Genomic DNA, 26,208 nt, shown 5'->3' on the forward strand with positions numbered 1-26,208 from the left:
TCATTTTTCATAAAACAAAACGTTTATCGCGTAAAATATTGATAGAATGGAACACATTTGTTACATGTTTACGATCTCTTGCTTCGACCAGCAGTTTTCGAAATGCTTTAAATTAAAGAACATTTTTCACAAAATTGGTTAACGAAAAGGATGGATAATGAAAATTTTCTCGCAACACCCCTGAGTATCCGTCTTTTTCACCGCCAACGGCATTACAAATTTTCATCTGAAATTATTTTCAGAAGCATAAAGAATATAAAACCAACGAACTCTATTCAAAAGTTTATTTCAGCGGCCTTGAAAAGAGACAATAATAGGGTGTAAAGTGTAATATACCAATGAAACCTGATTAAAAAACTGTCCAGTTTCGGAAATGCAATTGAAAAAAAAAAGAGACTGGAACCACGGTGTATGAATTCTAGCTGAATGCGTTTATGGTCAAAATAGTAGACGATGAGTTTTGATTTCGTTGTCTGCTGCCGGAAACGGATACTGAGGGATGAGGCATCCCTATATTGTCCGGAAGTTAGGTAAAGGTATACGTTGATCGTAAAATACTTTTCAGGATTTTTATTTCTCATTTTATAAGTCTCACAAACTATAGCAAGCATACATTGAAGAGATCTAATTGAATGGTTATTAATGAAATTAATATTTTAAAGTGCATTGGATAATGGAATTTTCAGCGAAGTAAAGTGCTTTTCAATCATATATTTTATTGTATTAATGATAGATTGTTATTCTTAGAATTTATTTTTTCATTTCGCATTTTATCTGTCTCATATAATATGACAAGAATAGATTAGAGAAATCTAATTAAATTGTTATCAGTGACATTTATTTCAAAGTGCATTGGATATAAGAATTTTTGAAACGGTAAGTTACTTTTTGGTAATATATTTTATCGTATTAATGATATATAGTTATCCTTAAAACTTTTTATTGAAATTGAAAATATTCTTAAAAGTTATTATTTTTCCAGAAATTATTATTTTAAAGAGTATTGGAGAAAGGGAATTTTTTAGAAGATAAACTGTTATTCGTGCATATATTTTATTGTAACAATGATATATTTTTATTCCTAAAAATTTATTTAAATTGAAGTTAAATATTATTTAAATTGAAAAATTGATTGAAATATTCTGAAAGAAATATTTTATAATTGAAATTATTATTTTAATATTTCTCGTGAGTTTTTAAATAATAATTTAAGATGTCAATAAATTAGGACGTATTGTTAAAAAATTGGATAAGCAGTTTAGTGCAGAATTGCTATAGTCTTAATAATGAATTTAATTGAACCATACTTCCGTTCCAGTCCAATCAAATTATCGTATATTTAAATTTAAAATGTACGATAATTTAGTTCCATTTAGTTCTCAACAAGTTTTAATCTATATAGTTCAATTTAGCTTGGTTCGATAATTATTAGAATATATAGTTTACTGTCAGAAAAATCGGTAGAACATTGAATAATAATTTGGGGCAAATTTGCTGTTACCTTAATACAATGTAAAATTGAACCATGTTTTCGCTCAAGTTCAATCAAATTATAGTGTATTTATGTTTTACATTTAGTTCAACTTAGTTCTCGATAAATTTTAAACTATATTGTAAAATTTAGTTTAGTTCGACAATTATTAGGATACATAGTTTACTATCACATAAATCAGTTAAATGCTGAACAGTAGTTTGTTGCGAAATTGCTGTTATCTCAAGTGTTAAATTGAACCATGTTCAATCAAATTATCGTTTAATCAAGTTAAAAAATTATGATAGTCTGACTTAACTCGGCAATTTTGTAACCATATAACTCAAGTTAGTTTAGCCCGATGATTATATGGATGAATAATTTACTGTTAGAAAAATCAGTTATCATTGAACAATTGTACAAATTTACTGTTACCTTAAGATGATAAAGTGAGTCATGTTTCCGTTTAAGTTCAACCATAACTGGTTGGTTCACGATAACTGGTTGGAACATTAAGAGAATAAAACTCTCCCCAAAAGTAGCAGAATGTAAAATTTATTTATTAAGAAATGGAGAAATCAAAAATGTTGGTATAAATAATGGAAGCACTATATTTTATAAATTTGTACTCATTTCGGCATACGCCGATGATGTAGATATTTTTGCTAGATCTGTGGCTGCATGGGGTGAAACTTTTTTAGCTCTGGAAAAATCAGAAAGGAAAATGAATTTAAGTTTTAGTGTGAATAAAAAAAATATATCTATTGCTGTAAAGTGGCAACCATTGAACACAAAATGCACTGATAGATTTTTTTAATATTCTAAAAGCCTTTCTACATGATTTCAAAAAAGTTTCTATTATGTAATAAAATGTTATAGTTTGGTAATAAAACATTTAATTTAAAATGCACTCCTTCAGAATGTCACAAACATTATCATAATAAAACTTTTCTCATGAATAGTGAAATTTTTATCAATGTGTGACTGCCGTATCTCTTAGATAGAAGTTCAAAATCCGGCGTGTGTGCTCCTTTGCTCTACAAGAGTAGTTATGACTGATATTTAAAAATCAAAAAAACTATAATCTATATCATATATTTAAGGGAAGATTTAAAAGGAAATTGGAATGAAAAGTAATTAGATATTGATAGTTTTACATGATGTAAGCCATGTTTCATTTTTATTTTAAACTCCATGTAATTGCATCCATTTAAAGGCAGTTAACTATTATCAAATGTAGCACATAAGGTTCAAACAGAACGGCTTATATCACTTCTAATCAGATTGGAAAGGGATTTTATTGCGTGATGAGAAATTCTAAGATTAAAATGAGACTTCTTGTACCATCCTTGCTGTCAAAAACAAGTTAAATCAATTACTCATCTTGAAAATATCTAGTCGACCGTAAAATAGAAAACGTAAGCAAATTTACATTTTTCTCTATACATCATTAAAAAAAACGTCCTAAACTTTTGTTTCGTCATTTCTAATTTTTAGTTCGTGTTCTCATTTTACATAAAAACCACATGATATGATCATAATCGTGTAAATAAGATTTAGACATTTGCCATCAGCGCCATATTAGAGAAAGTTTAAGGTTTAATTGTTTTCCTGTAAGCAATTATTTATTTTACATTCCTTATTAATGATATTCTCAGCTATAATTATGTTTTTAGTTTTGATTATTATTTAAAGTTAAAGGCCCTAAGCAGAAAATGATTTTCCTTTATTATACTATAGCATAAGTTTATGATAATTGCTAATTATGAAACATTAAATGTTAAACATATTGTGTTGCAATTTAAAATTACTAAATTTTTAAAAATGTCATTTTCTCTTTTATAATTAATTTTATCTGAAACTGTGCCAAGTCACTATATGCAACTAAAATAATTTTAACAAAATAAGTATTGAAAATTTCAAAGAAATACTAGTTGCGCAACTAATAATTAGTATTTTCCTAATTACTTAATAATCTTTTTGGTGATAAACATCTAAAGATAATGTATATTGTCTTTTAATAATTATTTATTAATTATTTATTAATTATTTATTAATTGTTTATTAAATATTTATTAATTATTTATTAATTATTTATTAAATATTGATTAATTATTTAGTGATTTTAGTGCGTCTACCGCTACAAAGATATAATTCCAATTCACTAGTATGTAAGACATGTTAACTCGATTCTATGGGGTATTCCTTTTGATAGATGAAGTTTGACATTGTTGATATCCACTCTCCTCACAGTGATTAACTTATTAATTGATCATAATTTTAATTATAATTATAATTAATATGATTCAAAGAATCACCCCTCTGAACACCGATGAAGCTCACATGGGGGAGTGAGGTGGAGAAATGATGTGTTTTACCTTTTCTTATATATTTCGTAACTTATATATTGCACATATATGCATTTGCACTTATTATATTTGAAACATATATATTTGCATTTATATATTTTGTAAATACTTCTTTTTATTTATGTATATTTCACGTTGTCAGTTGAATAGTCTCTTCTATTTCCACTCTTCCGTTGCCGATTGGCAGTTAACCTTAGAGTCTTTTACCGAAAGGCAGATAACTCAACCAAAACACTACATTGAGCATTACATTAAAACATTGAACATTTAACGAGTTTTTGTAGTGATCAAAAATTATTTTCTTATTTTTATTTTGAGGGGTTAAGATTATGAACAAAAATAGGAACAAGAAAAATTTAAACAAAAAAGCAACAGCAACAATAAAATGGAAAAGTTGAGGCAAACGAAGGTTATAACCCCATAAGTGCACTTGCTTCTCAATATCTCAAAGATTCCGTATCTCCATGGAGACAAATAGACACGCACATGATATTTATCCATAGGCTTGTTTCCTTTGTCACACAATCGACCAGCATCCTCGGTAAATGCCTATACTAAGCAGATGGGCAGCAAGACAGCAGACGAAAAGCGAGCATTACCTCCTTTCTAAGTTTTCCAAGCATAAAATCCGAAATTAGTTAAAAATTTTGGAAACCAAAAATTACATAATAATTAGAAAAAGAAAAACAAGTTTATGGAGTAATGGGTTAATATGCTTCGAAGAATCACCTCTCTGAACACCAATTAAAACCGAGCAAGATAGGTTGAAATTTATACAAATAGTATAGGTAATTAAATAAGAGTAATCAATAAATTTTGCATAATTTTTATTTTTGATGTAGCAATCAAAAAAATTATTTAATGAAAAATTATCATCAGGGAACAAAAATTATTGCAAAGCAATCGTTGGGTATAATGAACGAAGCTAGCAGGGATAGGGAAAATCAGATGTTGGACATAAAAATAAATTATAGTAATTAATTTTTCAAATTTCATTAGATTTATTATTTGATGAAAATTTATGTGATAAACATAGTTTCTAATAAAATCATCTGGTAGAAAAGATTCTTTAAAGTAATGCTTAATTTTAATTTTAAATTAAATTAATTTTTTTAAGTCCAAATTTTTCTTTAGCATTGCCCCCTTTCTAAGCTTTTCAAGCATAAAATTTAAATTAATTAAAAATTTTGGAAATCAAAAACTAAGTAATAATTAGTAAAAGAAAAACAAGTTTGTGGATTAATAAGTTACAATAAAAACCGAGCAAAATAAGTTGAAATTTCATACAAATAGTATTGGTAATCAAATAAGAGAAATCAATAAAATTTGAATAATTCTTAATTTTGATGTAACAATCGAAAAAAAATTTTTAATGAAAAATTATCATCAAGGAATAAAAATTATTACAAAGCAATCGTTGAGGGTAATGAGCGAAGCTAGCAGGGATGGGAAAAATCAGTTGTTGGATATAAAGAAAAAAATTAATAGTAATTCAGTTTTCGAATTTCATTATATTTCTTATTTAATGAAAATTTATGTGGTAAGCATAGTTTCTAATCAAATCATTTGGTAGAAAAGATTCTTTTAAGTAATGTTTAATTTTAATGTTAAATTAAAAAGAAATTAAATTCCAAATTTTTTTTTAAATGTGCTATTAAAGCTGAAATTTTATTTTCGTTTGATTATACTAAAAATTGCGAATAAAGATTGAAAAAAGAAGAAATATTTTAAAGGTGTAATAGATTTAAAGTTTGTCAAAAATTTAGTGTCACTTCAACAAGTATGACAAAATAATCCTAGTTGTATCATTCAATCTGCACTCATTTGAAGACATGAATCTCAAATTTATGTAAATCATTGAACTCTAAGAAGTAATAAATTCCAACTTTTATGTATTTGAACATCTGAAGCAGAGATCACGTTGCATCTAAAAGCAGACGTTAAATAATATGAAGAACTGTTGCTATCGCTACCATTCAAATCGTGTAAAACTCGCTAATATCGCCAAATCACGCCTTTAACATTATATCAGGCTATTATGTCTAATAATTCAGGAGGAAAATTCAAAGGTGGCTATCAAAACCATTTATTGCCATTATTAGGCTGGATTACTGGCGAGTTCGTTAATCTCTAAATGAAGCAATTGTAATCTGTCCTTTTGAATTTGATCTCAATTCGTATTTTCAGTTTGAGTTTTTACCACAATGGAATATTTATAGCGGAAGGGGAACGTTAGTGAATTGACTTTATTTTTTTCCAATTAAAGTCACGTTTTTCTACTAAAACAACAATTAAAATACCTTATGTAAGATACTGACCATAAAAGAATATTTCACAGAACTATGCTACTTCAATGAAGTATTCACGCAGCTGTTCCTTGTAACACCATCTATTTCCATATGAAATATGAATCGTAGAAAATGGTCAAAATATCGAACATAGGTCATCCAAAATATCGTTCATAGTCCATATAGCGTCCAAAAACGAAACTTTTAGAGCTAAGTTTTAATCATTGCATCATGTTCAAATTACAGATTGCGAAAAGTGAAGGATTTGAGCAGGTATGTTGAAGATGTATTTAGTACACTGTAAAAAATTCTGGATCAAATCACGGTATAAAGTACCGGCAAGTATAAAGCGTATCACGGTATAGAACATCATCCGCAAAATCCACTTTTACCGTAAAATATTGTACCGTAATTTCTACAATAATATTTATTTAGCAAGACTGGTTAAGTGATTTAACAGTAATCATTACTGTAAATATTAGTGGCATATAAGATCTTTTATTCCTTAAATCGTCCCAGTAAAAATGGACATTACGGTATGAAGTACCGGCACTTAAGATGTCGGAACTTTGCACAGTAATTTGATCTGGAATTTTTACAGTGTACACTCCAAAATTATTCGTTATTTAATGCAATTGCAATAACATTGGATCCGAAATTTCGGCCTAACCAACCAAAAAATTTCCGCTAATATAAGACAGTAACTGTTTTTCGAATTTTCTCTTAAACTTACTTTAATTATGGGGAGATTTAAGACAAAATAATGTTGTGCTTGTTAAATTGTGGAAATTAATATGTTAATGTGTTGAATGAAAAGAGATATTCATGCAAAAAAATTTATTGCTTTGTACATTTGTTGAAAAATTGGAGAAAAAAAGTTACACTGCCGATAAAAATTTCATTACGTTGAATTATTATTAAGTTAAGTTAGGGTATTTACAGGAAAAAAGTCGATGCACTTTTAGCGTTCGAATCCAATGCTCATTCTCTAGACAAGAACACATCAAAAATGATTAAATACTAAGTTACAAATTAGGAACGACTAGGTTGGCTACGAAAAAGTTTGCTTCAAACTTTAAACATTGAATGTATTAAGTTGATGAACTGTTGTGTAACAGGATGCTCTAAAAATGTCGCTTATAATATAGAATTTTGATGTTCTTATCTGTAAACCAAATTTATCAGGACTTATTACTGGTTAGAAGTTAATATTTTAATTCAGAAAAAGTTATCAAAATCTAGCAAAGAATATTGAGAACACTAAATCCTTCATAAAAATATAGAGTTTAATTTTTTGTAGAAGGAAATCAAACGGAAGGGCTATTGCTCTTAGATTTCGATTAAGAAGAATAAATAAAAAGAAAGAAGGAATGCTTGTCGTTAACAAATTCCAAGCATACTTTTTATAAGTGTAAGTAAATTTCAACCATCTCCGGAATTCCACAATGTTCTTTTTTCAAGTTTTCTTTTTTTATGAAGTTTTGTAAAATCTACATTACAATCTCCCTTTTGAGAATATTCTTCGTTTTTATTTTTTCACCCAACTCAATTACTAGTGTTAAAGGAAGATATAGGCAAAAAATCAGTAGAATTGCATTGCTTTTATTTACATTCCTTTTATAATGGTCAATATTTTTGTTACCTAAATGTTATTTATCACGGTACATGAAACTATCGTAACAGATAATTATCAATAATATTCATGATATTATCTTCTTCGATACATGTAGTTTTAATAAATGTTACAACATTATCATATTATACAATTATTGATATTAATTATTCTCACGATCATATTTGATATCATATTTGATATCGAACACAATATTGTCATAATCAATGATTATTTTAATTGGATATTTATGGAAAAAAAATGTATTCACGACCTATCGCGAAAATTTAAATATTATCATTGCTATTTTGAAAAAAATATTGATATTTCACGATATATCGATAAACCAAACAGCTTCATTAATATTAAATACTATCTTGACAGTTGCAATTACTTTCACGATTTTTCGATGCAATTATTAGTACATACTTTACTGTTAAGAATTTTTCTTTCTAAAAATACTTTCTTCTAATAAAGCTTATCTCCTACAAGTTATCAAAACTTTTTTAAGAAACTGTTTTACGCAATCATTATGTGTGTCGCAATAGCAATAAAAATGTTTATGGTCAATTTTTTTAAGTAAAAAAGCCAAATAAAAAACACAGCCATTTACACGTATACTGCTTTATTTTTTCTTCGTTTTTTTTAAAAATAGTCCTCGACTCACTATTGCATACATGATGCATCGCGAAGGAGTTGTTATCAACTGCTGCATATAAACTAAAATTGATGAATCACATCAGTTAGTATACAACTGCATTGTTTTCCTATCAATTCATTTTCACTCAGAGCGATTCCACAGAAAATGAAAGTACTCAAAAGTTGCATTCGTTTTTATGCAAACTCTGAACAAAGTGAAGTTTCAGATTAAAATTAAAAGTTTTGTTCTTTATTGAATAACAACAGATTTACATTATGTTTTAGTGAAGAATAATACATTTAAGTTTAGTTTCTTTAGGAAAAACAGAACGAAAAATTCAAGCACTATCTGATACGAGTGTATACTTTATAGCTTATAAAAATGCCTACCAATCGACAAAAACAAAATGTTTCCGTAAACACGTATCTGTTTCCGAAAACTATTGTCTCTACAAATTTTACAGTAAAATAAATAATACAATTTTAGAAAGCTTTGGTTTATGTGCTTTTCGAAATATCGGAATAATATTTAAGTATGAAAAATTTCCTGTTTAATTGTAGTAAATAATTATGCTGTTCTCCTTACTATACAAAGCAAATATGCATTAATTTTTGTGAATCATTGTATTTTTAAATTTTTGATATGTTTCAAATTTATATTTCTGTATATTTCAAAATTTATGCATACATTTATATTGCAAATGCTTTTTTCTATGCTTTGTTTAAACGATTCCTCCAACACTTAGAAAAAAATATGGTCAAAACAACCAGAATATGGTAACATTTCCCATGTTTCTGTCTCGATTAAAAAAAGCTTGGTCATTTTTATCGAAGCGGTCTGGTAAAATTAAAAATAAAGCATATTTTTATAATATGGGTTAAAATTCAGTAATTTTTTTAGTAATACCTTGGAGAATGGTATAAAAAACCATTTATTCGGTTAAATTTACTTTTCAACTATGTATTTTTTACTAAATATAGGCGAATAAGAACTATAATTTTCAAAACCAGAATTTCAGGTAAACAGTTACCGTATGAGTGGAAAACTTATCAAATGAATTGTTGAAATACCGTATATTTTGATTTTATTATTCAGAATTAATGTAATTTTACCAGAATTTTTTTTCCGTGTAGGGTTAAAGACTTTTTTGGTTTTTTAAAAAATTATTTAAGAAAGTCGTAAAAAAATAAGTCAAAATTAAAAAATATAGATCTACATTTTTTATATTTTTCCAATAAAGGAGTATATTTCAAAAGCGAAGTTAAATAAAACAGAACTTCCTATGTAAAAGCTAAAATTTACGTTTTATTTTAACCGCAGAAGACAAACACAAAGACGTGGTTTTGTCATAAAAAGCCATTTGAGTGTATTATTTAATATCTAAATTCCTTACAGTCCCATATGTTTGTTTAGCTGACTATAAACTCATTTTTTTCTTCGAATAACAGTCGAATAATTTCGTAAAAACTATTAGGACTGTTGAATCCGAACAATTTTAATAATTTTAACTAGAATTTTAGTTGAACATTTTTTAAAAATATATATTATTTGAATGGTGTGAAAAATAGTTGCAACTTAGTATTTTGTTACAGCATTTAAATTTTAAATAAAAGATGAAACAATTCGAGGATTTTAAAAATTATTAAAGCACCAAATAACATATATTTCTCTTTGGAGCAATAAGAATTCCTAAAATATTTTTTCACCACTTATTCATAAATTGTTAGGAAAATATTAAATCATACCATCTCTAGTTAATCTAGTTACAAGTTCTGCATGTCTAAGGCAATATTTGAATTAACAAAAACGTAGACATTTATTTTTACATTATTCCACATATTGGCACATTCTTAAGTAAATAAAACTCATAGCTTTGTTTCTGCTTTACTCTGCGTGGTGTGAACCATATTTAAATACACAAAGCGTGTGCGTTTATTTTTATAATATTCTGCATGCTTTGTCCAATATTTAAATTAGTAAAGAACAATATATAAATATGTTTACTTAATCAACGGTGTTAAGAATACATTTGAGAACGAAAAACCACAAAACTTTTTCAATGTTAGTCTCGTTACTGGTCCACTAGATGTATATTTCCTTGCTTATAGAATTGTTTAAAATATATTTTTTAATAAAAGAACGCCATATTTCACGAAAAATGACAGAGCCACGGTTTACCATTTAAATAAGCGAAAACTACTCGGTGAAAAATTACAGTTAAAAGTACAGGTACTCTAGGTGCCGGTAAAATCTGTTTAAATGGCTGTAAAATCTGCTTTAAATGGAACGTGTTACAGAACGAAAAATCTGATATACCGTAATTTTACAGCAATAATCACAGTAAAATCACTGATGATGTACCGAAGACGATGTTACTTCATTTATATATATATATATATATATCTCAATAANAAGGATTTTTTTTTTCTTTTTCAAATTATTATTTTTCTTTTTTCATTGTTCTGCAATTTTTTCTCTACTTTTAAACTTATATATATATATATATCTTTTAAGCCATTAACTGGTTTAAACTGGTACGTTTTTAAGAGATACGTTTGTTTTTAGTGCTAGTTCAATGGAAAAAGAAACCCTTGAATTTTTATTACTTTTATACTGATGTTTAGAATGAAATTCTTGCTTAATAAACTAATATGAAATATAAATAGAGTAGATTCGTTAAGTACAAAAAAAATATTAAAAATAGCTGTCATAAACATCTTTAAAAAATATTTACAATAAATTTTAAAAACATCAAATTTTTTCCTACAACTTATCGGTGTTTGAATTTTAATATGAAAAGTTTTGTTACTTTTATCTGAACAACTTAAATACCGGTTTCTGCTATTTAATCAATACAATTGCTTTTTACCGCATTATTAGCTACTAATTTAGACATTTATTTCCTTGTTTATTCCTCAAATTAACTCGCTGTTTTTCACTTTCAAAATTTCAATGAGAATTGGAGAAAAAAAAATGCAAATTATATATTTAGTTAAAACTTACTAAGGAAAGACCAATTGTGAGCAATTACTGAAGCGGATAGCGTTAAAAAGCGTTTAACTTGAAGAAATAGAATTAACGAACAATTATGGGACTCTTACAATTTAAGTATTTAACTAGGGCGGAGAAAAGCTAGGCTTAACTTATCAACGACGGGGATGAGTGATAATAAGTGCAATTAGTAGATGTACGTTGAAGCTTTCTTATGTGCGAGGCTTAACATAATTATTGAAATAATTTATGCTGTTTGACAAAAATTAAAATTGATTTATCCTGAATTAAGTTGTTTTGAAAGGCAAATTCCATCATCCATTTTTATATTGTTGAATTGAACTTTTTCTTGTGTGTTAAGAAAAGACAAAGTGATGACCTGCTTTATTGAATCATTTAAATTTCGAAGCACTTTAGGGCAAACTTATAGAAATTAAATCATTTCAGAGATTGATGCAAGAATTTTAAAATGCAGGTGTAGGAAGAGCAACGAGAAAAAATTATAGTCAAATCTACCAGAATATGATAAAATTTATCCCTTTGAAACACCGTGCACATTTATACCTTCAGAACACCATGAACTTCGGTACTTTTTACCGAAGTGCTATTTTAATAATTTTGATAAAATTAATAATTAAATATGGTTTTAAAATATGTGATAAAATTTGGTAATTTTATCATGATACCTTAAAGCTTTTAATAAAAGCCATTTATTTGGTTAAATTTAATTATTCGCTTTTTATTTTTTACAAACGTCTGTTAATAAGAATTTTCAACCTGAAAACCAGAATTTCCGGTAAACCGTAACCATATGAATGTAAAGTTTCCTTAAGAATGCTTTAAATAAAGTATATTTTAATATTATTACCAAAATTAAGTTCTTTTTTCCTTACCAGACATGTCATTACCATATAGTGCAGTAACTTTACCAGATATTGTTTCTCTATGCCATAAGCAACAGATTGCGTTGTGTTTATTCATTTCAACATTATTCTCCAATAGAATCAAAACTTATTTTTCTTTATCCAAATAGTGAAGTTATTTACTTTTCAATTAATCTTTAATTTAAATTAATAACTAATAAATTGCCTAATAAATTAACTAATGAAATACAAAGTAATTAAATACATTATTAAAGTATTCTAAATGTAATTTAATTATAATTATAAAAATTTGCAAAGCAAAATAAGTTAAGTAACTTAAAAGATAATTAAAAAAGAATTACTAGGAAGTTCAGCGCATCACTTCCCGTAATTGCTTTTCTTGCATTATTATTTTTTCTTAAAAGTCTTTTTTAGATAAAGACTTTTAAGACTTTTCATACCCAATCATTTTCTTAAAACTTAGCATAATTCATATGATCCGTCAAAAATTAATGATTTTCTAATCTACTGTAAAGTGTAAATGTTCAGAAATTCTTATGTTCAGAATTATAACTTATTTCCAATAATATTTTCTTTAATATCTTATTTATTATTTATTTTTATATTTAAAAATATAAATCTAACTACGTTTTTTCAAACTAATGTGTTTTAATTTTTTTACGAACTTTTTTTTTAAATTGTGCCTTACGTATAAGAGACACATCTCTTATTTCGTTGAATTCATTAAAATAATTAATAAAAAATTTTCTATTTTAATTAAATTTAAGGAATAAGAAACATTCTAAAAAAAGGTAAAAAACCAACAATAGTTAATCTAGTATATTAATTGATGTTTATAAATTCTTAAATAAAACAATAATAATAAGTAACAAACATAAAACAATAGCAAATTGTTTTATGTTTGCTACCTTATGTTTTTACACCCAGTAAAGCTAAATGAGCTTTACTGGGTGTAAAAAAAATTATCGATTAACTTATATCTAATTAATCAGCATTTGTACTTTATTTATTCTTACAGAATAGTTTTAATCTTTTTAATTAATAGTATATTTATGTTTGAAAATTTAATTAACTAATCTACTTATGAACTAATTATAATCCTTTATTGATAACATTTTCATTACAAAGGAGAAAAAAAATGTGTATTTAATTTATAGACAACATTAAGCGTATTAGGTAGATGAAATTGCTGTTGACCTTTAAAGCCATGAATTGGAAAGGTAACACTCAATTTCTCTATTCTTTTTGGATGAGTTTATTCTTACGGATCTTTTAAACTTTATTATAGATAACCGGAAGCTTTCCAAGCTAATAACAAATATTCTTGCCTTAAAACAGGCGAAATACAAATAAAAACCAATCAGACATTAAATTCAATATAATAAAAGAAATGAAACCTTTTAACCGTTAACCGTATACTTAAGATATAACAGTTAAACTAACATAAGAAGTTGAGTGACTTTAACATTAGCTTCTCATTCGTCATTAGAGCGCATATTTGAAAAGAGAAGCTATTTTCTTGCCTTTTTTGAAGTGAAAACAAACTCATCCGTGCAAAGAACTGTGATTTCGAAAATGAAAGCAGTGGATCAAGAATCTTTCACGCACTGAGAGACATGTGTGTTTTTTCTATAGATCAGATGGATATCTGTCATCTCCGCATAAATTATGGCAATTTTCAAAAACGCTGGTCGTTAGACTAGTTTTAGAACAAATCTTAAGAGGTGTATCTACGTAATTGAAGATAAAAGAAAATAAAGGGAATAATTTGAATTACGGTGAAGAAGTTGTGTTCTTATTGAAAGAAAGACGATTAATAGCTGTCCCCAAGAGTGTTTTAGTTTGTTTTTGAACTATTTAATAACACTTTGTGCAATTTCAAATTCTTCTACAACTTCACTTTATCTACAGCTACATTCATAAATAACATCATATACAATTATAAATTCACGAATATTTCATCTAAAAAAATTGTCAGTATTTTGCAATTACACGCACCTGATTTTTCAAAACTAGAAATGATTTTTTTAAATTAAAATTCCCTCTTAAAAATATCTTTTACTGCTTCAGAATGTAATGAATCATTATCATATGATAAATCATATATGCACTTAGAAAAAAAAAGTATGATTAAAATTTCCAGACTATGGTACTATTTGAAGTGATTATGGCTCTATGCAAACGCAAAAAAAAATTGGTTAATTTTACGGAAGCGATTTGATGATGAATCAAATCATATATATTGTATATATGCTCATATGATAAATCAGTTAAAACTGCGTATATAGATTAATCTATTCAAAATTTTAATGTGGACAAAGGAGTTATTTAATTAAATAATTGTATTTTACATGAAATCAATTAACTTAACCCCTATCATTAGAGTTTAAATAAGAATGTTTTTAAAATAACTAAATGCCGTTGAAATTTTATGAATGATAAAAAAAAATAATGAGACAAACTTATTTTCAAAAATGAAATTTCATGCTCAAAATGTTAGCACATTTTCTAAAGTTTTAGAGTAATTTTATTTTAAGACTTAATGGCTATTTATAAGTTGGGGGACAGAGTTTTATAACTTATGCGTAAGGGGTGTATAGTATTGCTTGCGAAAAACAAACTTGCAAAGTCGTTTCAATAGCACTTAAAATATTTTTAATAGTTTATTTGTTTTTTTAACTTAAACCACAAATAACTTATGAAAATCATATTGAACTAAAAATAAGAAAGTTAGTAAAAATGAAGATACTAACAAATCCCATTGCAATCATACCTAAGATACAATTTTCAACTCATGCACTCTGTGTATAAAAACTAAATATCATACCAAAAATACAGATATCAAAAAAAAATACATACTACATTATAAAAAATTGTAGTATATCTTAATCTCAAAAAATTTGGCAACTGCTTTGCACCCCAAGTAGTGAAGAACCGAGACAACATTGTTATTTATTACCACTTTTGATATTCAGTAATACAAATATTTATAGTTACACAGTAAGATAAGATACTCATAAGAGTTAGTAAAGTTATTTTTAGGACACAATATAAAATAAGATTCAATAATTTAAGATGCACGTCTGCATTAATTCTTAATTATGATAAGAATTAATAAGAATTATGATAAGAATTGTTCTGCCAATGTACTGTAGAGCTAATACAGTATCGTTGTTTACCACTTTTGGTATTCAGTAACACAAATATTTAAAATTACAGTAAGATAAGATACTAATACGAGTGAGTAAATTTATTTTTACAACACAATATTAAATAAGATTCAATAATTTAGGATGCATATATGCACTAATTCTTAATTATGATAAGAATTGTTCTGCCAAAGTATTGTTGAACCAATACAGTTTGTTTATTTACCATTTTTGGTATTCACTCTAACACAAGTATTTATAATTACAGTAATATAATATACTCATAAGAGCTAATAAAGTTATTTTTACGACACATTATAAAATATGTGTCACTAATTTAATTTAAATAAGATTCATTAATTTAAGATACACATATGCATTAATTCTTAAAATAAAATTAGATAGTAAATAAAAAATACACGCGCAATAGAGAGAATATTTAGACGAATTTGAACTAGGCTTAGCAGAACTCAAGTATTGTAAAATTATTTAATACAGTTTACAAGAACTAAAAACTAAAATATAAATATCCTTACTACATAATTAAAAACAAGCATTTTTTAATTGTGAACTTTTCTTTTAGTAAATGTACAGCAACACTAAAGACAACCACAAACTCTCATTTACTTGTATTCAAATATAAACAATCTTCTAACGATATCTAAAGTACGCCAACATCGGTGCTTTCAGAGGCAAAAATATTTAAAGTAGTGTTTGAAAGTGCGTCTAGGTGTAAACATTTTCCATTAAAACTGTCGTAGATTTATTTGTACCTTTTAAATTGTATACGAAAGTTCTATTTGGTATTAACTTGAAAAAAGTGCTCCTTCACACAGTTCTTTAGATTACTCAACATCAAATTCCGAGAGAAAGTACTACACAATGTTTACTGTGTATGCAAATATCTAATCAAGTACATTTCTAATACCATGTGCAATGTCAAAGAATTCTAAACAGAAAAAAATTGTGCTTTACATTTTCTAATTAGGGTTTTTTATTATAATTATTTTTAAAAAAATTTCAATATTTTTATGAAAGAAACTCAAATCAGTTGCTGATATGAAAGAAAAATTTAAATTCTAAAAAAAAGATACTCTTAAATTGATTTATGCATTTTTTTCTCTTTTGGGGGAATTTGTTCAAAAATACATTTATGAATATAAATCACAAATTTCTTTTAAAATAAACCTATTTATATAAATTAAAAGTATTTTTACTGAAGAATTACTACCTTTCACATGTTGTGGGCAATCCAGATCACCGTGTTTCAAAAATCTGAATTACCAAAATTTACATAGCTAAGAAAATACATACTATACAAAGTATCTAATAAATTTGTAAAAAATTTATGATATGTAAATAAAAAATATAAGTAGAATAAATCTTTTTTCTTATGAGATAATATAAAGCACATTTCACATTGTCATAAACTTGTTTTATTTTATTTTGTTAGTATTATTTTTAAACCCAGGAATTCAATATAGTTATATGAAGAAAAATAAATCAAAATCTGATATTGAGCTATTTCTATGCAATGATCAAATCCTGGAAGAACATTTCTAAAACTGATTTATGCCTTTTTTTCCTTTTGAAGCCATTTGTTCAAAAAGAAATTTATGTATACAAATGACAAATTGTTTTTAAAATAACCCATTCTTTTTCACTTAAAAGCATTTTTATGAAAGAATTACTACTATTCACCACGTGTAGGCAAACCAGATCGCTGCGTTTAAAAAACCCGTTCGACCTAAATTCACATCGACGAAAAACGGAATAAATAAAACAGATCGGAGAAACACGCGCATCTAGTATGTTTAGCTCTCACTATCATTTTGTTCAGTCGTTTGAAGTGGGACGATCTTTCTACGGCACGCACGTCTCGAGTTTCTTTTATTTATTTCACGTCTTTGAGTGGAAAAAATTTATTGACTGCTCGATTTAATTAATATTTGTCTTCTTTTTCTTGATTATTAAAATGTTTGGAAATATTCTTTCGCAAAATTATATTGCGCTATTCTTTTAAAACCAGTTTGGATTGTGTCTTTAGGTAGTTGAATTCAAACGATTTTTTTGTGCAATTAGTTTGTCGTCTGCTAGTGAAAGTTCTTTTTTCGTTGAGAGAACTTCTTCCGTAAAAAAAATAGTCTGTTAATGGGTGCCAAGTGTTGTTTTTTTATCAACATGGAGTTCAGGTAAGTAATTTAAAGTTCATCCCTTTATATTTAAATACATACTTCTCCATTTTTTAAGTTACATAAATATTATTAATCTGAAGAAAAAAATGGAATAAATAAAGATAAATGGAATTTTTTAGAAAATGGAATAAATAAAGATAAATGGGATTTTTAAAAAAATGGAATAAATAAAGATAAATGGAATTTTTAAAAACAACTAAAATAAATGGAATCAACACAATGGAATAAATTAAGACTAACGGAATAAATAAAAATTTGGCAAATGCAATAAATATTAATTAAAGCAAATGGAATGAATAAAAATAAAGAGAAAAGGAATGAGTAAAAATAAAGATAAATGGAGCAAATAAAAATTCTAAAAAAATCAAAAAGTAAGAATTAAGACTAAGATTATTTTCAATTTAGATTGCTTTACAACTTAGTTTAATATTATTTGATTTCATTTTACAATTATTTCTTGAATTTTAATTTAATGATTTTTATTATTGTTATAACTTTTTTTTTAAAACAGAAATTTTTCATACTAACGAATCTAAACAGCACTTGCAAAATTTTTTAGATAGTTCTTTTGAAAACCTATTATTATATAACACGATATTAATTCCTTACGTTCTACTTTTTAATCATAAATTTAACTTAAACTATTTGAAGCTAGTTATCCTTAAATTGACTTGAAAAAAGTTTATTCCAAATAAAATTCGTTAAAGAAATATTTCAAAATTATAAACAACTGTTTAAATTTGTTTAAAAAAGTAATTAGTTTGGCTTGTTATTTTAAAAATATGGTACTTTTAAGGACAAATAAAAAACTTTCACAATCTTTAACGTTTAACTTAAATCTTTAACGTTAACTTATGAATTATTATTATTAATTCAAAATTTTTAAAAACTAATTCTAAATTAAAATAATTTAAATAAACAGTTAAACATTATTTGACCTTAATTTGTTGCTGTTTTGTTCCGAATAAATTTCTTCTTAAAAAGTTTAACCTTATTAAGTTTCTTTGAAAACATTTTAATGGTAAAAATAAAAGTTTTATTTTATTGAAATACCAAGCATGGAACCTTTTCTACCCTTATAATTAAATGAATAAATAATAATAAATAAAAATTTAATAAATTAAATAAATCAATACCTAAAACTATTGTAATTTTAGGTAAGGAAGAAAAACTTCGTAAAAATAATTCTCAATTTTAAATTTTTTCTTATACAAAATAAGACAGATCAAAACAACTTTTTGATAAAAAATTATTTTACAGTAAAACTTAAGTTAGTTAAACTTTTAAAAGCAATTTTAAAATTACTCCTTTAGCCTTTTATAACTTAATTAACCTCCTGTGTTTCAATAATTCTTCGTTTCTCATTCAAAATTAATGCAGCATGTTACAAATTTTCTTGAAATTTATGTCATAGTATTTTACTAATTTTTACACATAATACAACGTTTGTCAACTTAGTATTATTTCAAGAAATATCATAATTTCGTCAAATGAGCACATTGAGTTTTAGAAGGTCACTATAGTACTTCTTTATTTTACAATTACTACTCAAATATCTATGATCTTTTATTTTTACCCAACTGATCTGTGGGGTAGAACCATTATTGTAGCCTTCTTTAATAAATAAATATTTTTTCTTATCTAAAATCAATAGAATTACATATAATAATTTCTAAATAATAAAAAGTAAATTGAATTAAATAATGTCAATATTTTTTTCTTCACTTTAAATTTTTATGACTATTTACTTAATCATTGGGATTATAACATGTGAATTATTGAAAAAAAAAAATTCAAATGTTTGGAGAATTATTGAAAAACAAAAAAAATTTCTATAATAAAAAGTATAAAAAGACAAATCTATCAAACAATATATTGGAAAAGAAAGCTTATTATTTAAAAGTTGCCTATGCGCTGATAATGAAATAATTGATGGGAGCAAATATTTTTTACTTCCATTTTTGTGCTTATCATGTTGTTTATACTTTATTTTAATGTTGCTAATTGTAAATAAACAAATTGGTGAAATTAGTTGAAATAATTGAAATAGTTGAGCATTACTTGAAAGGAAAAAGAATTTCTATAATAAAGCTATAAAAAGGCAAACCTATAAAAAATATTTTGTAAAAGAAAGTTTATAATTTAATAGAGAGTTGCCTGTGTGATGGTAGTAAAATAATTGATTAGAACAAAGATATAAGTATTTTTTACTTTTATTTTTGTGCTTATCACGTTGTTTCTTTTTTAATTTAACTCTGTTAATTGTAAGTGAACAAATAGTTTATTAATTTTCTGAAGGAATCAATCATCAATGACAAATAAAACTCTACATGGTATTTTTAGCCTTATTTAAAATTTAAATTTAATAACTTCAAAGCGTCTAGTGTTTACCTCAAAATAAACTTTATAATGTTGAATTTATTAGGAAATTAGTGCTTTTGTACCATTTTTTCAAGCACGTAGAAATTCACTGCTTTGGCAAGCAGAAAAAAATTCTGGTTAAATTACCGTACTGTATAGTATTAACATTACTGGTAAAAAAAAACATAATTCTAGTTTTAAAAGCCAAAATATAAGATATTTAAACTATTTGGTAATTTTTTCGCTCATATGGTAACGTTTTACTAGAAATTCTGGTTTTCAAAGTTATAGGTCTTATTACCCATACCGCGACATTTTCAACCTCAGCTGTAAGGACAGTACTTACAGATACTTATAGTAAAATTTAGTACTAAATACCTTTCGATGTAAATGCGTTGAGTGCGTTAATGTAAATGCGTTGATGTAAATGTGATCGAGTAACACCATTCGATGTAAATGCGTTGTTTTAACTTTATTGAAATTTTGATGTGTATAAATTATGTATGCATATTACACTGAAAAATTCTGGTCGAAAAACCGTACTGCATCATTTCTTTCATTCAAAATTTAAATAAAAGAGAGAAAGTAAATATACAATAGAGTTAAAATGAGGAAATTCGCAGTCAATATTATGTAATACAACATGGTAAAAAAAACACAATTATGGTATTAAAAGCAAAGATATATAATATAACCAGGATATATTTAAACTATTTATCCAGTTTTTTTTATTTACATGGTAACAGTTTACCAGAAATTCTGGTTTTCAAAATTCTAATTCCTTTCACCATACAATTCGTAAAAAATACAAGACTTAAAAGCAAATTTAACCGAAATAATTATTTTAACCATGCTCTAAGGTATCATGATAAAATTACCAAATTTTATCACATATAATTAAGCCATATTTTGTTCCCAATTTAAACAAAATCATTACCTAGGTGTTCGATAAAAAACATACCGAGATTTTTGGTGTTCCCATAGAGCCAGAAATACGGTAAAATTTACCATATTCTGGTAGTTTTGACCTTACTTTTTTTTCTCAGTGTGAAATCTCTAAGGCCTTTTACTCGAACTTTATTTTTCATTATTTGAGCGTTGATTATGCATAAAACTAAACTTGTTTTCGCATAAATTACGCCACGCTCAGAAAATTAGGTCAACTATTTCATAAATTTTTTTTTTTTAAATTTGAATAAGTGAAAATTTCTATTTTATTTCGAGATCAATCGATATCACTGAGTTTAGAACTTATTGTATACATTATAATTTTTTTTAATTGAAAAATGGAGTTTTTAAATCTCAAATTACTTCCGCTTTAATAAATACCAAAAATATTAGTTTCTAACTTTTAGTTATTTCCTCAAACTGCCAACTCTCATATAGAAAACCTCATCAATGAATGTAAACTAAATAAATGTTATTTTAAATTATTTAGATTTCCGGCTCATTTGAAGTTCAGATTAAATGCTTACTACAAAAATAGTATAAGATAGCAACACTGATCATTTTGAATGTTATTATTATTGTTCTGTACATTTTTAGTAGTCTCTTCATTGTAAAAACTTCCGGATCAAATTGCGGTGTAAAGTACCGACACTTTGGGTGCATCGTGTCGGTACTTTATACCTTAATTTGGTCTTAAAATGGATGCTAGTACTTTTTACCGCAATTTGATCCGAAATTTTTATAGTACTCAAAATAATGTCGGCGATTGATTCGATGGATGATTAAATATATTTTTTGAAATAAATCCCGTGAAACAATTTTTAGAAATGTTTAGTGTATTTGATACAAAATAATGTTTATGATGTGTCAAACCTTTTTTCTCGGGTATTAATCTATTTATATTGTGATTTATTTTGAATATTTAATTATTACATAATTATAAACAATAACAATTTTTTGAATATTTGGTATAAAATCCAGATCTAATTATTTCGTTTTTTCTCCAATAAAGTGGTAAAACATGGAAGAAGATACAATCAAAATTAAAATTATTTTTTTATTCATAAAGTACACTATTTTCAGAAAAAAGATTGTCAATTGCCCACAGTCTCCCTCAAATTAATTCGAAAGAGACGTCATAAAAATTACAAACATTAATTAAGGATCTCGAAAACTATGTTTAATTTTTGACTGGGAGTGAGTGATATTATTATAACTTGGCTTATGAATAATAAATAGGATAAAACTAATTATGTTTTTTTAAATTAAACCTTTCTTGGTTTTATTTACTTATTAAGTTATACAATATTTCCTTTACTGACTTTAAAAAAATATGAAAAATGAATAAAAAAGTAACAGAAATTTTAATAATAAATTAGCTCATATCTCTTTAAATCAACTTCCATTCAAAAACAAGTGCTTTTGAATCACTTGTCCTCACATGTAATAAAAGCAAATACTTGCACATCCACTGTTAAAAGAATTACGCAACTTGCTTTCAGCACTGGGAAATTGCCGCCAATAATATAAGAGTCGCTTTCACATCTTTTATTTTACCAATTAATCTACATTGTTGAAAGTATCCGGCGTAAAATTATATTTGTCCTTTTTACCCTTGGCTGCAGAAACAACGAGAGGATTATAATTTATAATTTCTCACCGTCACGAAGAGAGGAAAGAGTTTCTTTCGTTAAAAATTTACCTTTCGTTGTATTTTTCTTTAAATTATTTCCTTTCGAAATGTTCTGTATTAAAAGTTAACATGCATTTCAATATTAGTATTACACGAAAAATTCTAACAAAATCGTCAAACTGTATCGCAACGAGATTTCGGTTGAAATAAAAAATATAATTCTGGTTTATAAAACTAAATTATACGGTATTTTGGTAGTTTTTCCGTCTATATGGTAACGGTTTACAGGAAATTCTAGCTTTCAAAATTATAGTTAGCCGAATAAATGGCCTTTAAGCCGTGTTCTAAAATAACAATGAGTTGCCGAATTTTACAAAATTTACCAAATTTTATCACATATAATAAAACCATATTTTATAATATATCACATATTTTTTTCCCTAATCATATTATTCTATAATTATATAACCATATTTTTTTCCAAAATCATTACCAAAGCGCTTCGGTAAAATTTACTGAGCTTTTTTCATGTTCCCATAGAGCCAGAAACATATGGTTATTTTTATCATACTCTGGTATTTATGACCATATTTTTTCTCAGTGTATCTTTAACCATGCATCTAAAATATTTATTTAACAATCAGTGATGTAATTCAGTTTAGCAGTAATTAAAATAATACTTAATTACTTTTTACATTGTAAAATAATTTCACATCAGGAAGTTTTCTCAAATCAATTCAGGCATGAAACAGAGATTATTAAAAAAGGGGTTTTACTATTTGTGAAAAGTTATGTCTCATTAAATCGGGAAATAATCTCCTGTTCTGTTCTACGCTACTTTGTACCAGTTTAAGAAATACGTACTGTTTTATTAATGATTTTAAGAAAAGAAATATTTACTATTCCCATTATTAAAAAGAAAAGTATTGTCAAAATTACCAGAATATGGTAAGATTTACCGTGTTTCTGGCTCTATGGGAACACCAAAAAGCTCAGTTTTTTTTACCAATGGAATTTAGTAATAATTTTGCTAAACTTAACAATAAAATATGGTTTTGAAATATATGATAAAAATTTGGTAAATGTGGTACGCTTAGGTTTTTATGTCATGATACGTAAGAGCATGACACAAAAACAATTTATTCGGTTAAATTTGTGTTTTAGTTTTGTATTTTTTATTGAATGTGTAGTAATAAAAACTACAATTTTGACAACCAGAATCTCCGATAAACCGTTACCATATAAACGGAAAATACCGTAATATTTAATGCCATATATTTTGGTTTAAGTACAGTCTTTTTTGGTTTTATTTAACCAGAATTATTGGATTTATTTTCCAGAAATGCCATTACGAAACTGTACAGTAATTTTACCCGAATTTTTTTCTCAGTACATCATCTGAAAATACCTGAAACTTTTCGTCATTTTTATTTTTTTTCACCTGAAACTATTCATCCTTTTTATTTCTCCCAGCATCAATCAATTTTTTGCTATTTTTCTCTAACTCTGAAGAGACAAAAAAAAAAGAAAAGTGATAGCTGGACAGATGCATGCAAAGCAGTTAATCATTTGCGAGCATCCTAAACTGCCGGAAATTGTGTTTTTCATCCTATATCATACGCCTCCCACTGTTTTTATAGAACCACTGAAGCAAATGCGTATCCACGTCGACAGATATTTGTACTTTTCCATTCTGTCATTCGAAAGACTGATGTATTGTTTTGACCTATTCCAAACATATTTTTCCAAATGTCTGAAAAAGAACGTTTAACTATAATTTTTTTTTTATTTCTTCTTTTTTCTAAAATGTGAGAAAGAAAGATTTATGGTAATAAAACTACTCCAAAAAATAAGCAAATAAAACTGACAAAATAAGTATGAAAATAATCTAACACCAACATTGCTTATGTTAGGTAAAATTATGCATTTTTATGTGATGTAAAATGGCCTCTTGAAATCGAATGTGATCCTTGTTTTTTTTCCTATATCTCACTGTTTCCTGGAGATGCTCTATCCCAGTGGTTCCCAATTTATTTCGCCTGTGGAGCCCTTAATGATCGACCCTTCTTTTGGCGGAACCCCGAGATTTAATGAAGAAAAATTGAATTTGAAATTGTTAACATATTAATTATCGAACTAGTAATTATTTTAAAAGTATATAATGATATAAATTTTATTGATTGTTTTGAAAATATTTAGTGAATGAATGAAGAATGATATTTTTTTCGAATGTGATCCTTGTTTTTTTCCTATATCTCACTGTTTCCTGGAGATGCTCTATCCCAGCGGTTCCCAATTTATTTCGCCTGTGGAACCCTTAATGATCGACCCTTCTTTGGGCGGAACCCCGAGATTTAATGAAGAAAAATTTAATTTGAAATTGTTAACATATTAATTATCGAACTAGTAATTATTTTAAAAGTATGTAATGATCTAAATTTTATTCATTGTTTTGAAAATATTTAGTGAATGAATGAGGAATGAAATTTCTTTTCATTATATATAGTTTTATCAATATTATTCTTTGAATTGGGTCTTATGTCAGACCATTGAATCCACAGGTGGTGTCTAGTCTAGTTCTTTTTTATTTTACTTCATGCATAAACTGTAAGAGCTGAAATATGGTTTTCATTAAAATAAAAATGAAAAAGGTAGAAAATAAAAAAGGTCATTGAAAAAGGTTATCAAAGAAACATAACACTACTTCATTGTTGAATATGGTTATTTTTATTCAGTGGGAAATTCTGCAAAAAAAATTTCATAAACTCATATATTCTTTTCATAATTCATTAATTTTATTGTAGTTTTAGAAGAAGAAAAAATTTGAAATTTCTTTTTTAGCAAGCATTTCAATTATATCATTTTATAAAAATAACAGAAATAGTGAGCAACAAATGGAATATAAATTTAATTACAGATTTCAAAACTAATAACAGGTAAAAATAAAAAATCCTAACTCTGGGAGTTCGTGTGAACCTTCCACAGAGCCTTGAGTTGTGAGAAACACCATTTGGCGACAGCAGCTCAATATCTTTGTCGTTTGGTAATTTTAAAGTATATAAAAATTACTTCATTCGATTAAAATACCTTATTTAATTAAAAAGTACTTTGTTAAGCCTACACGCATTTATGACAGCTACGACCTACGTCTTTTTATCACGTTACCTAGTACTACTTTAACGAGTTTGCTGCATTTGAAAAATCGGAAATGTCTTTCCATTCGTTATAATCAAGTATTCTGTCCCCTCGAGGATAAAATTGTTGTGCATGATATAAAGGTTCAATGGCTCACTTCCCACGCATACCAATGTCATCAATAAATAGAAGGTGGAAAATAACATCCATTTCATAAGGGAATTATTTTGCTAATCCGATTACTAGATTCACTTTCTTGCTCATAGTATCTGCCATTTCTCTTTTGGTGTCGAACTCAAAGGATTTGAAGCGCTTTAATCCATCAATCATTTTTTTAAATAAGAAATTGAAATCGTATTAATTGTTGGACATGTCAGTCAAAAAGTAGCTTTCACTACCAGGATTAATAAAGCTAATAAAAGTTTCAATATCCTTGATTTTTAGATGAAACTAAAGAATGTTTGATCTATCACGCGTTTTAGTAGAAATAAAATAACAATGAAAATTTACATTAATTATCATTATCTGTAAC

The 26,208-nt window shown here is 26.3% G+C and overlaps 1 protein-coding gene across 3 annotated transcripts in view; it reads left to right on the top strand.

The window, feature by feature from the left end:
* The first annotated feature begins 449 nt into the window (after positions 1-449).
* LOC107456926 (tetraspanin-18B) overlaps positions 450-26,208 on the top strand; it is a 54,209-nt gene continuing 28,450 nt past the window's right edge. Inside the window, exon 1 of one of the 3 annotated variants that reach the window (XM_016074914.4) lies at positions 450-690. The gene's annotated coding sequence lies outside the window, so the exon portion shown is untranslated. Of the gene's footprint in view, positions 691-17,096; positions 17,597-26,208 lie in introns of those variants that run through there. The other 2 variants (XM_043045317.2, XM_016074913.4) reach the window with 2 other exon arrangements.

The sequence above is a fragment of the Parasteatoda tepidariorum genome, chromosome 6 (assembly GCF_043381705.1).
Source record: "Parasteatoda tepidariorum isolate YZ-2023 chromosome 6, CAS_Ptep_4.0, whole genome shotgun sequence".
Taxonomy (NCBI): domain Eukaryota; kingdom Metazoa; phylum Arthropoda; class Arachnida; order Araneae; family Theridiidae; genus Parasteatoda; species Parasteatoda tepidariorum.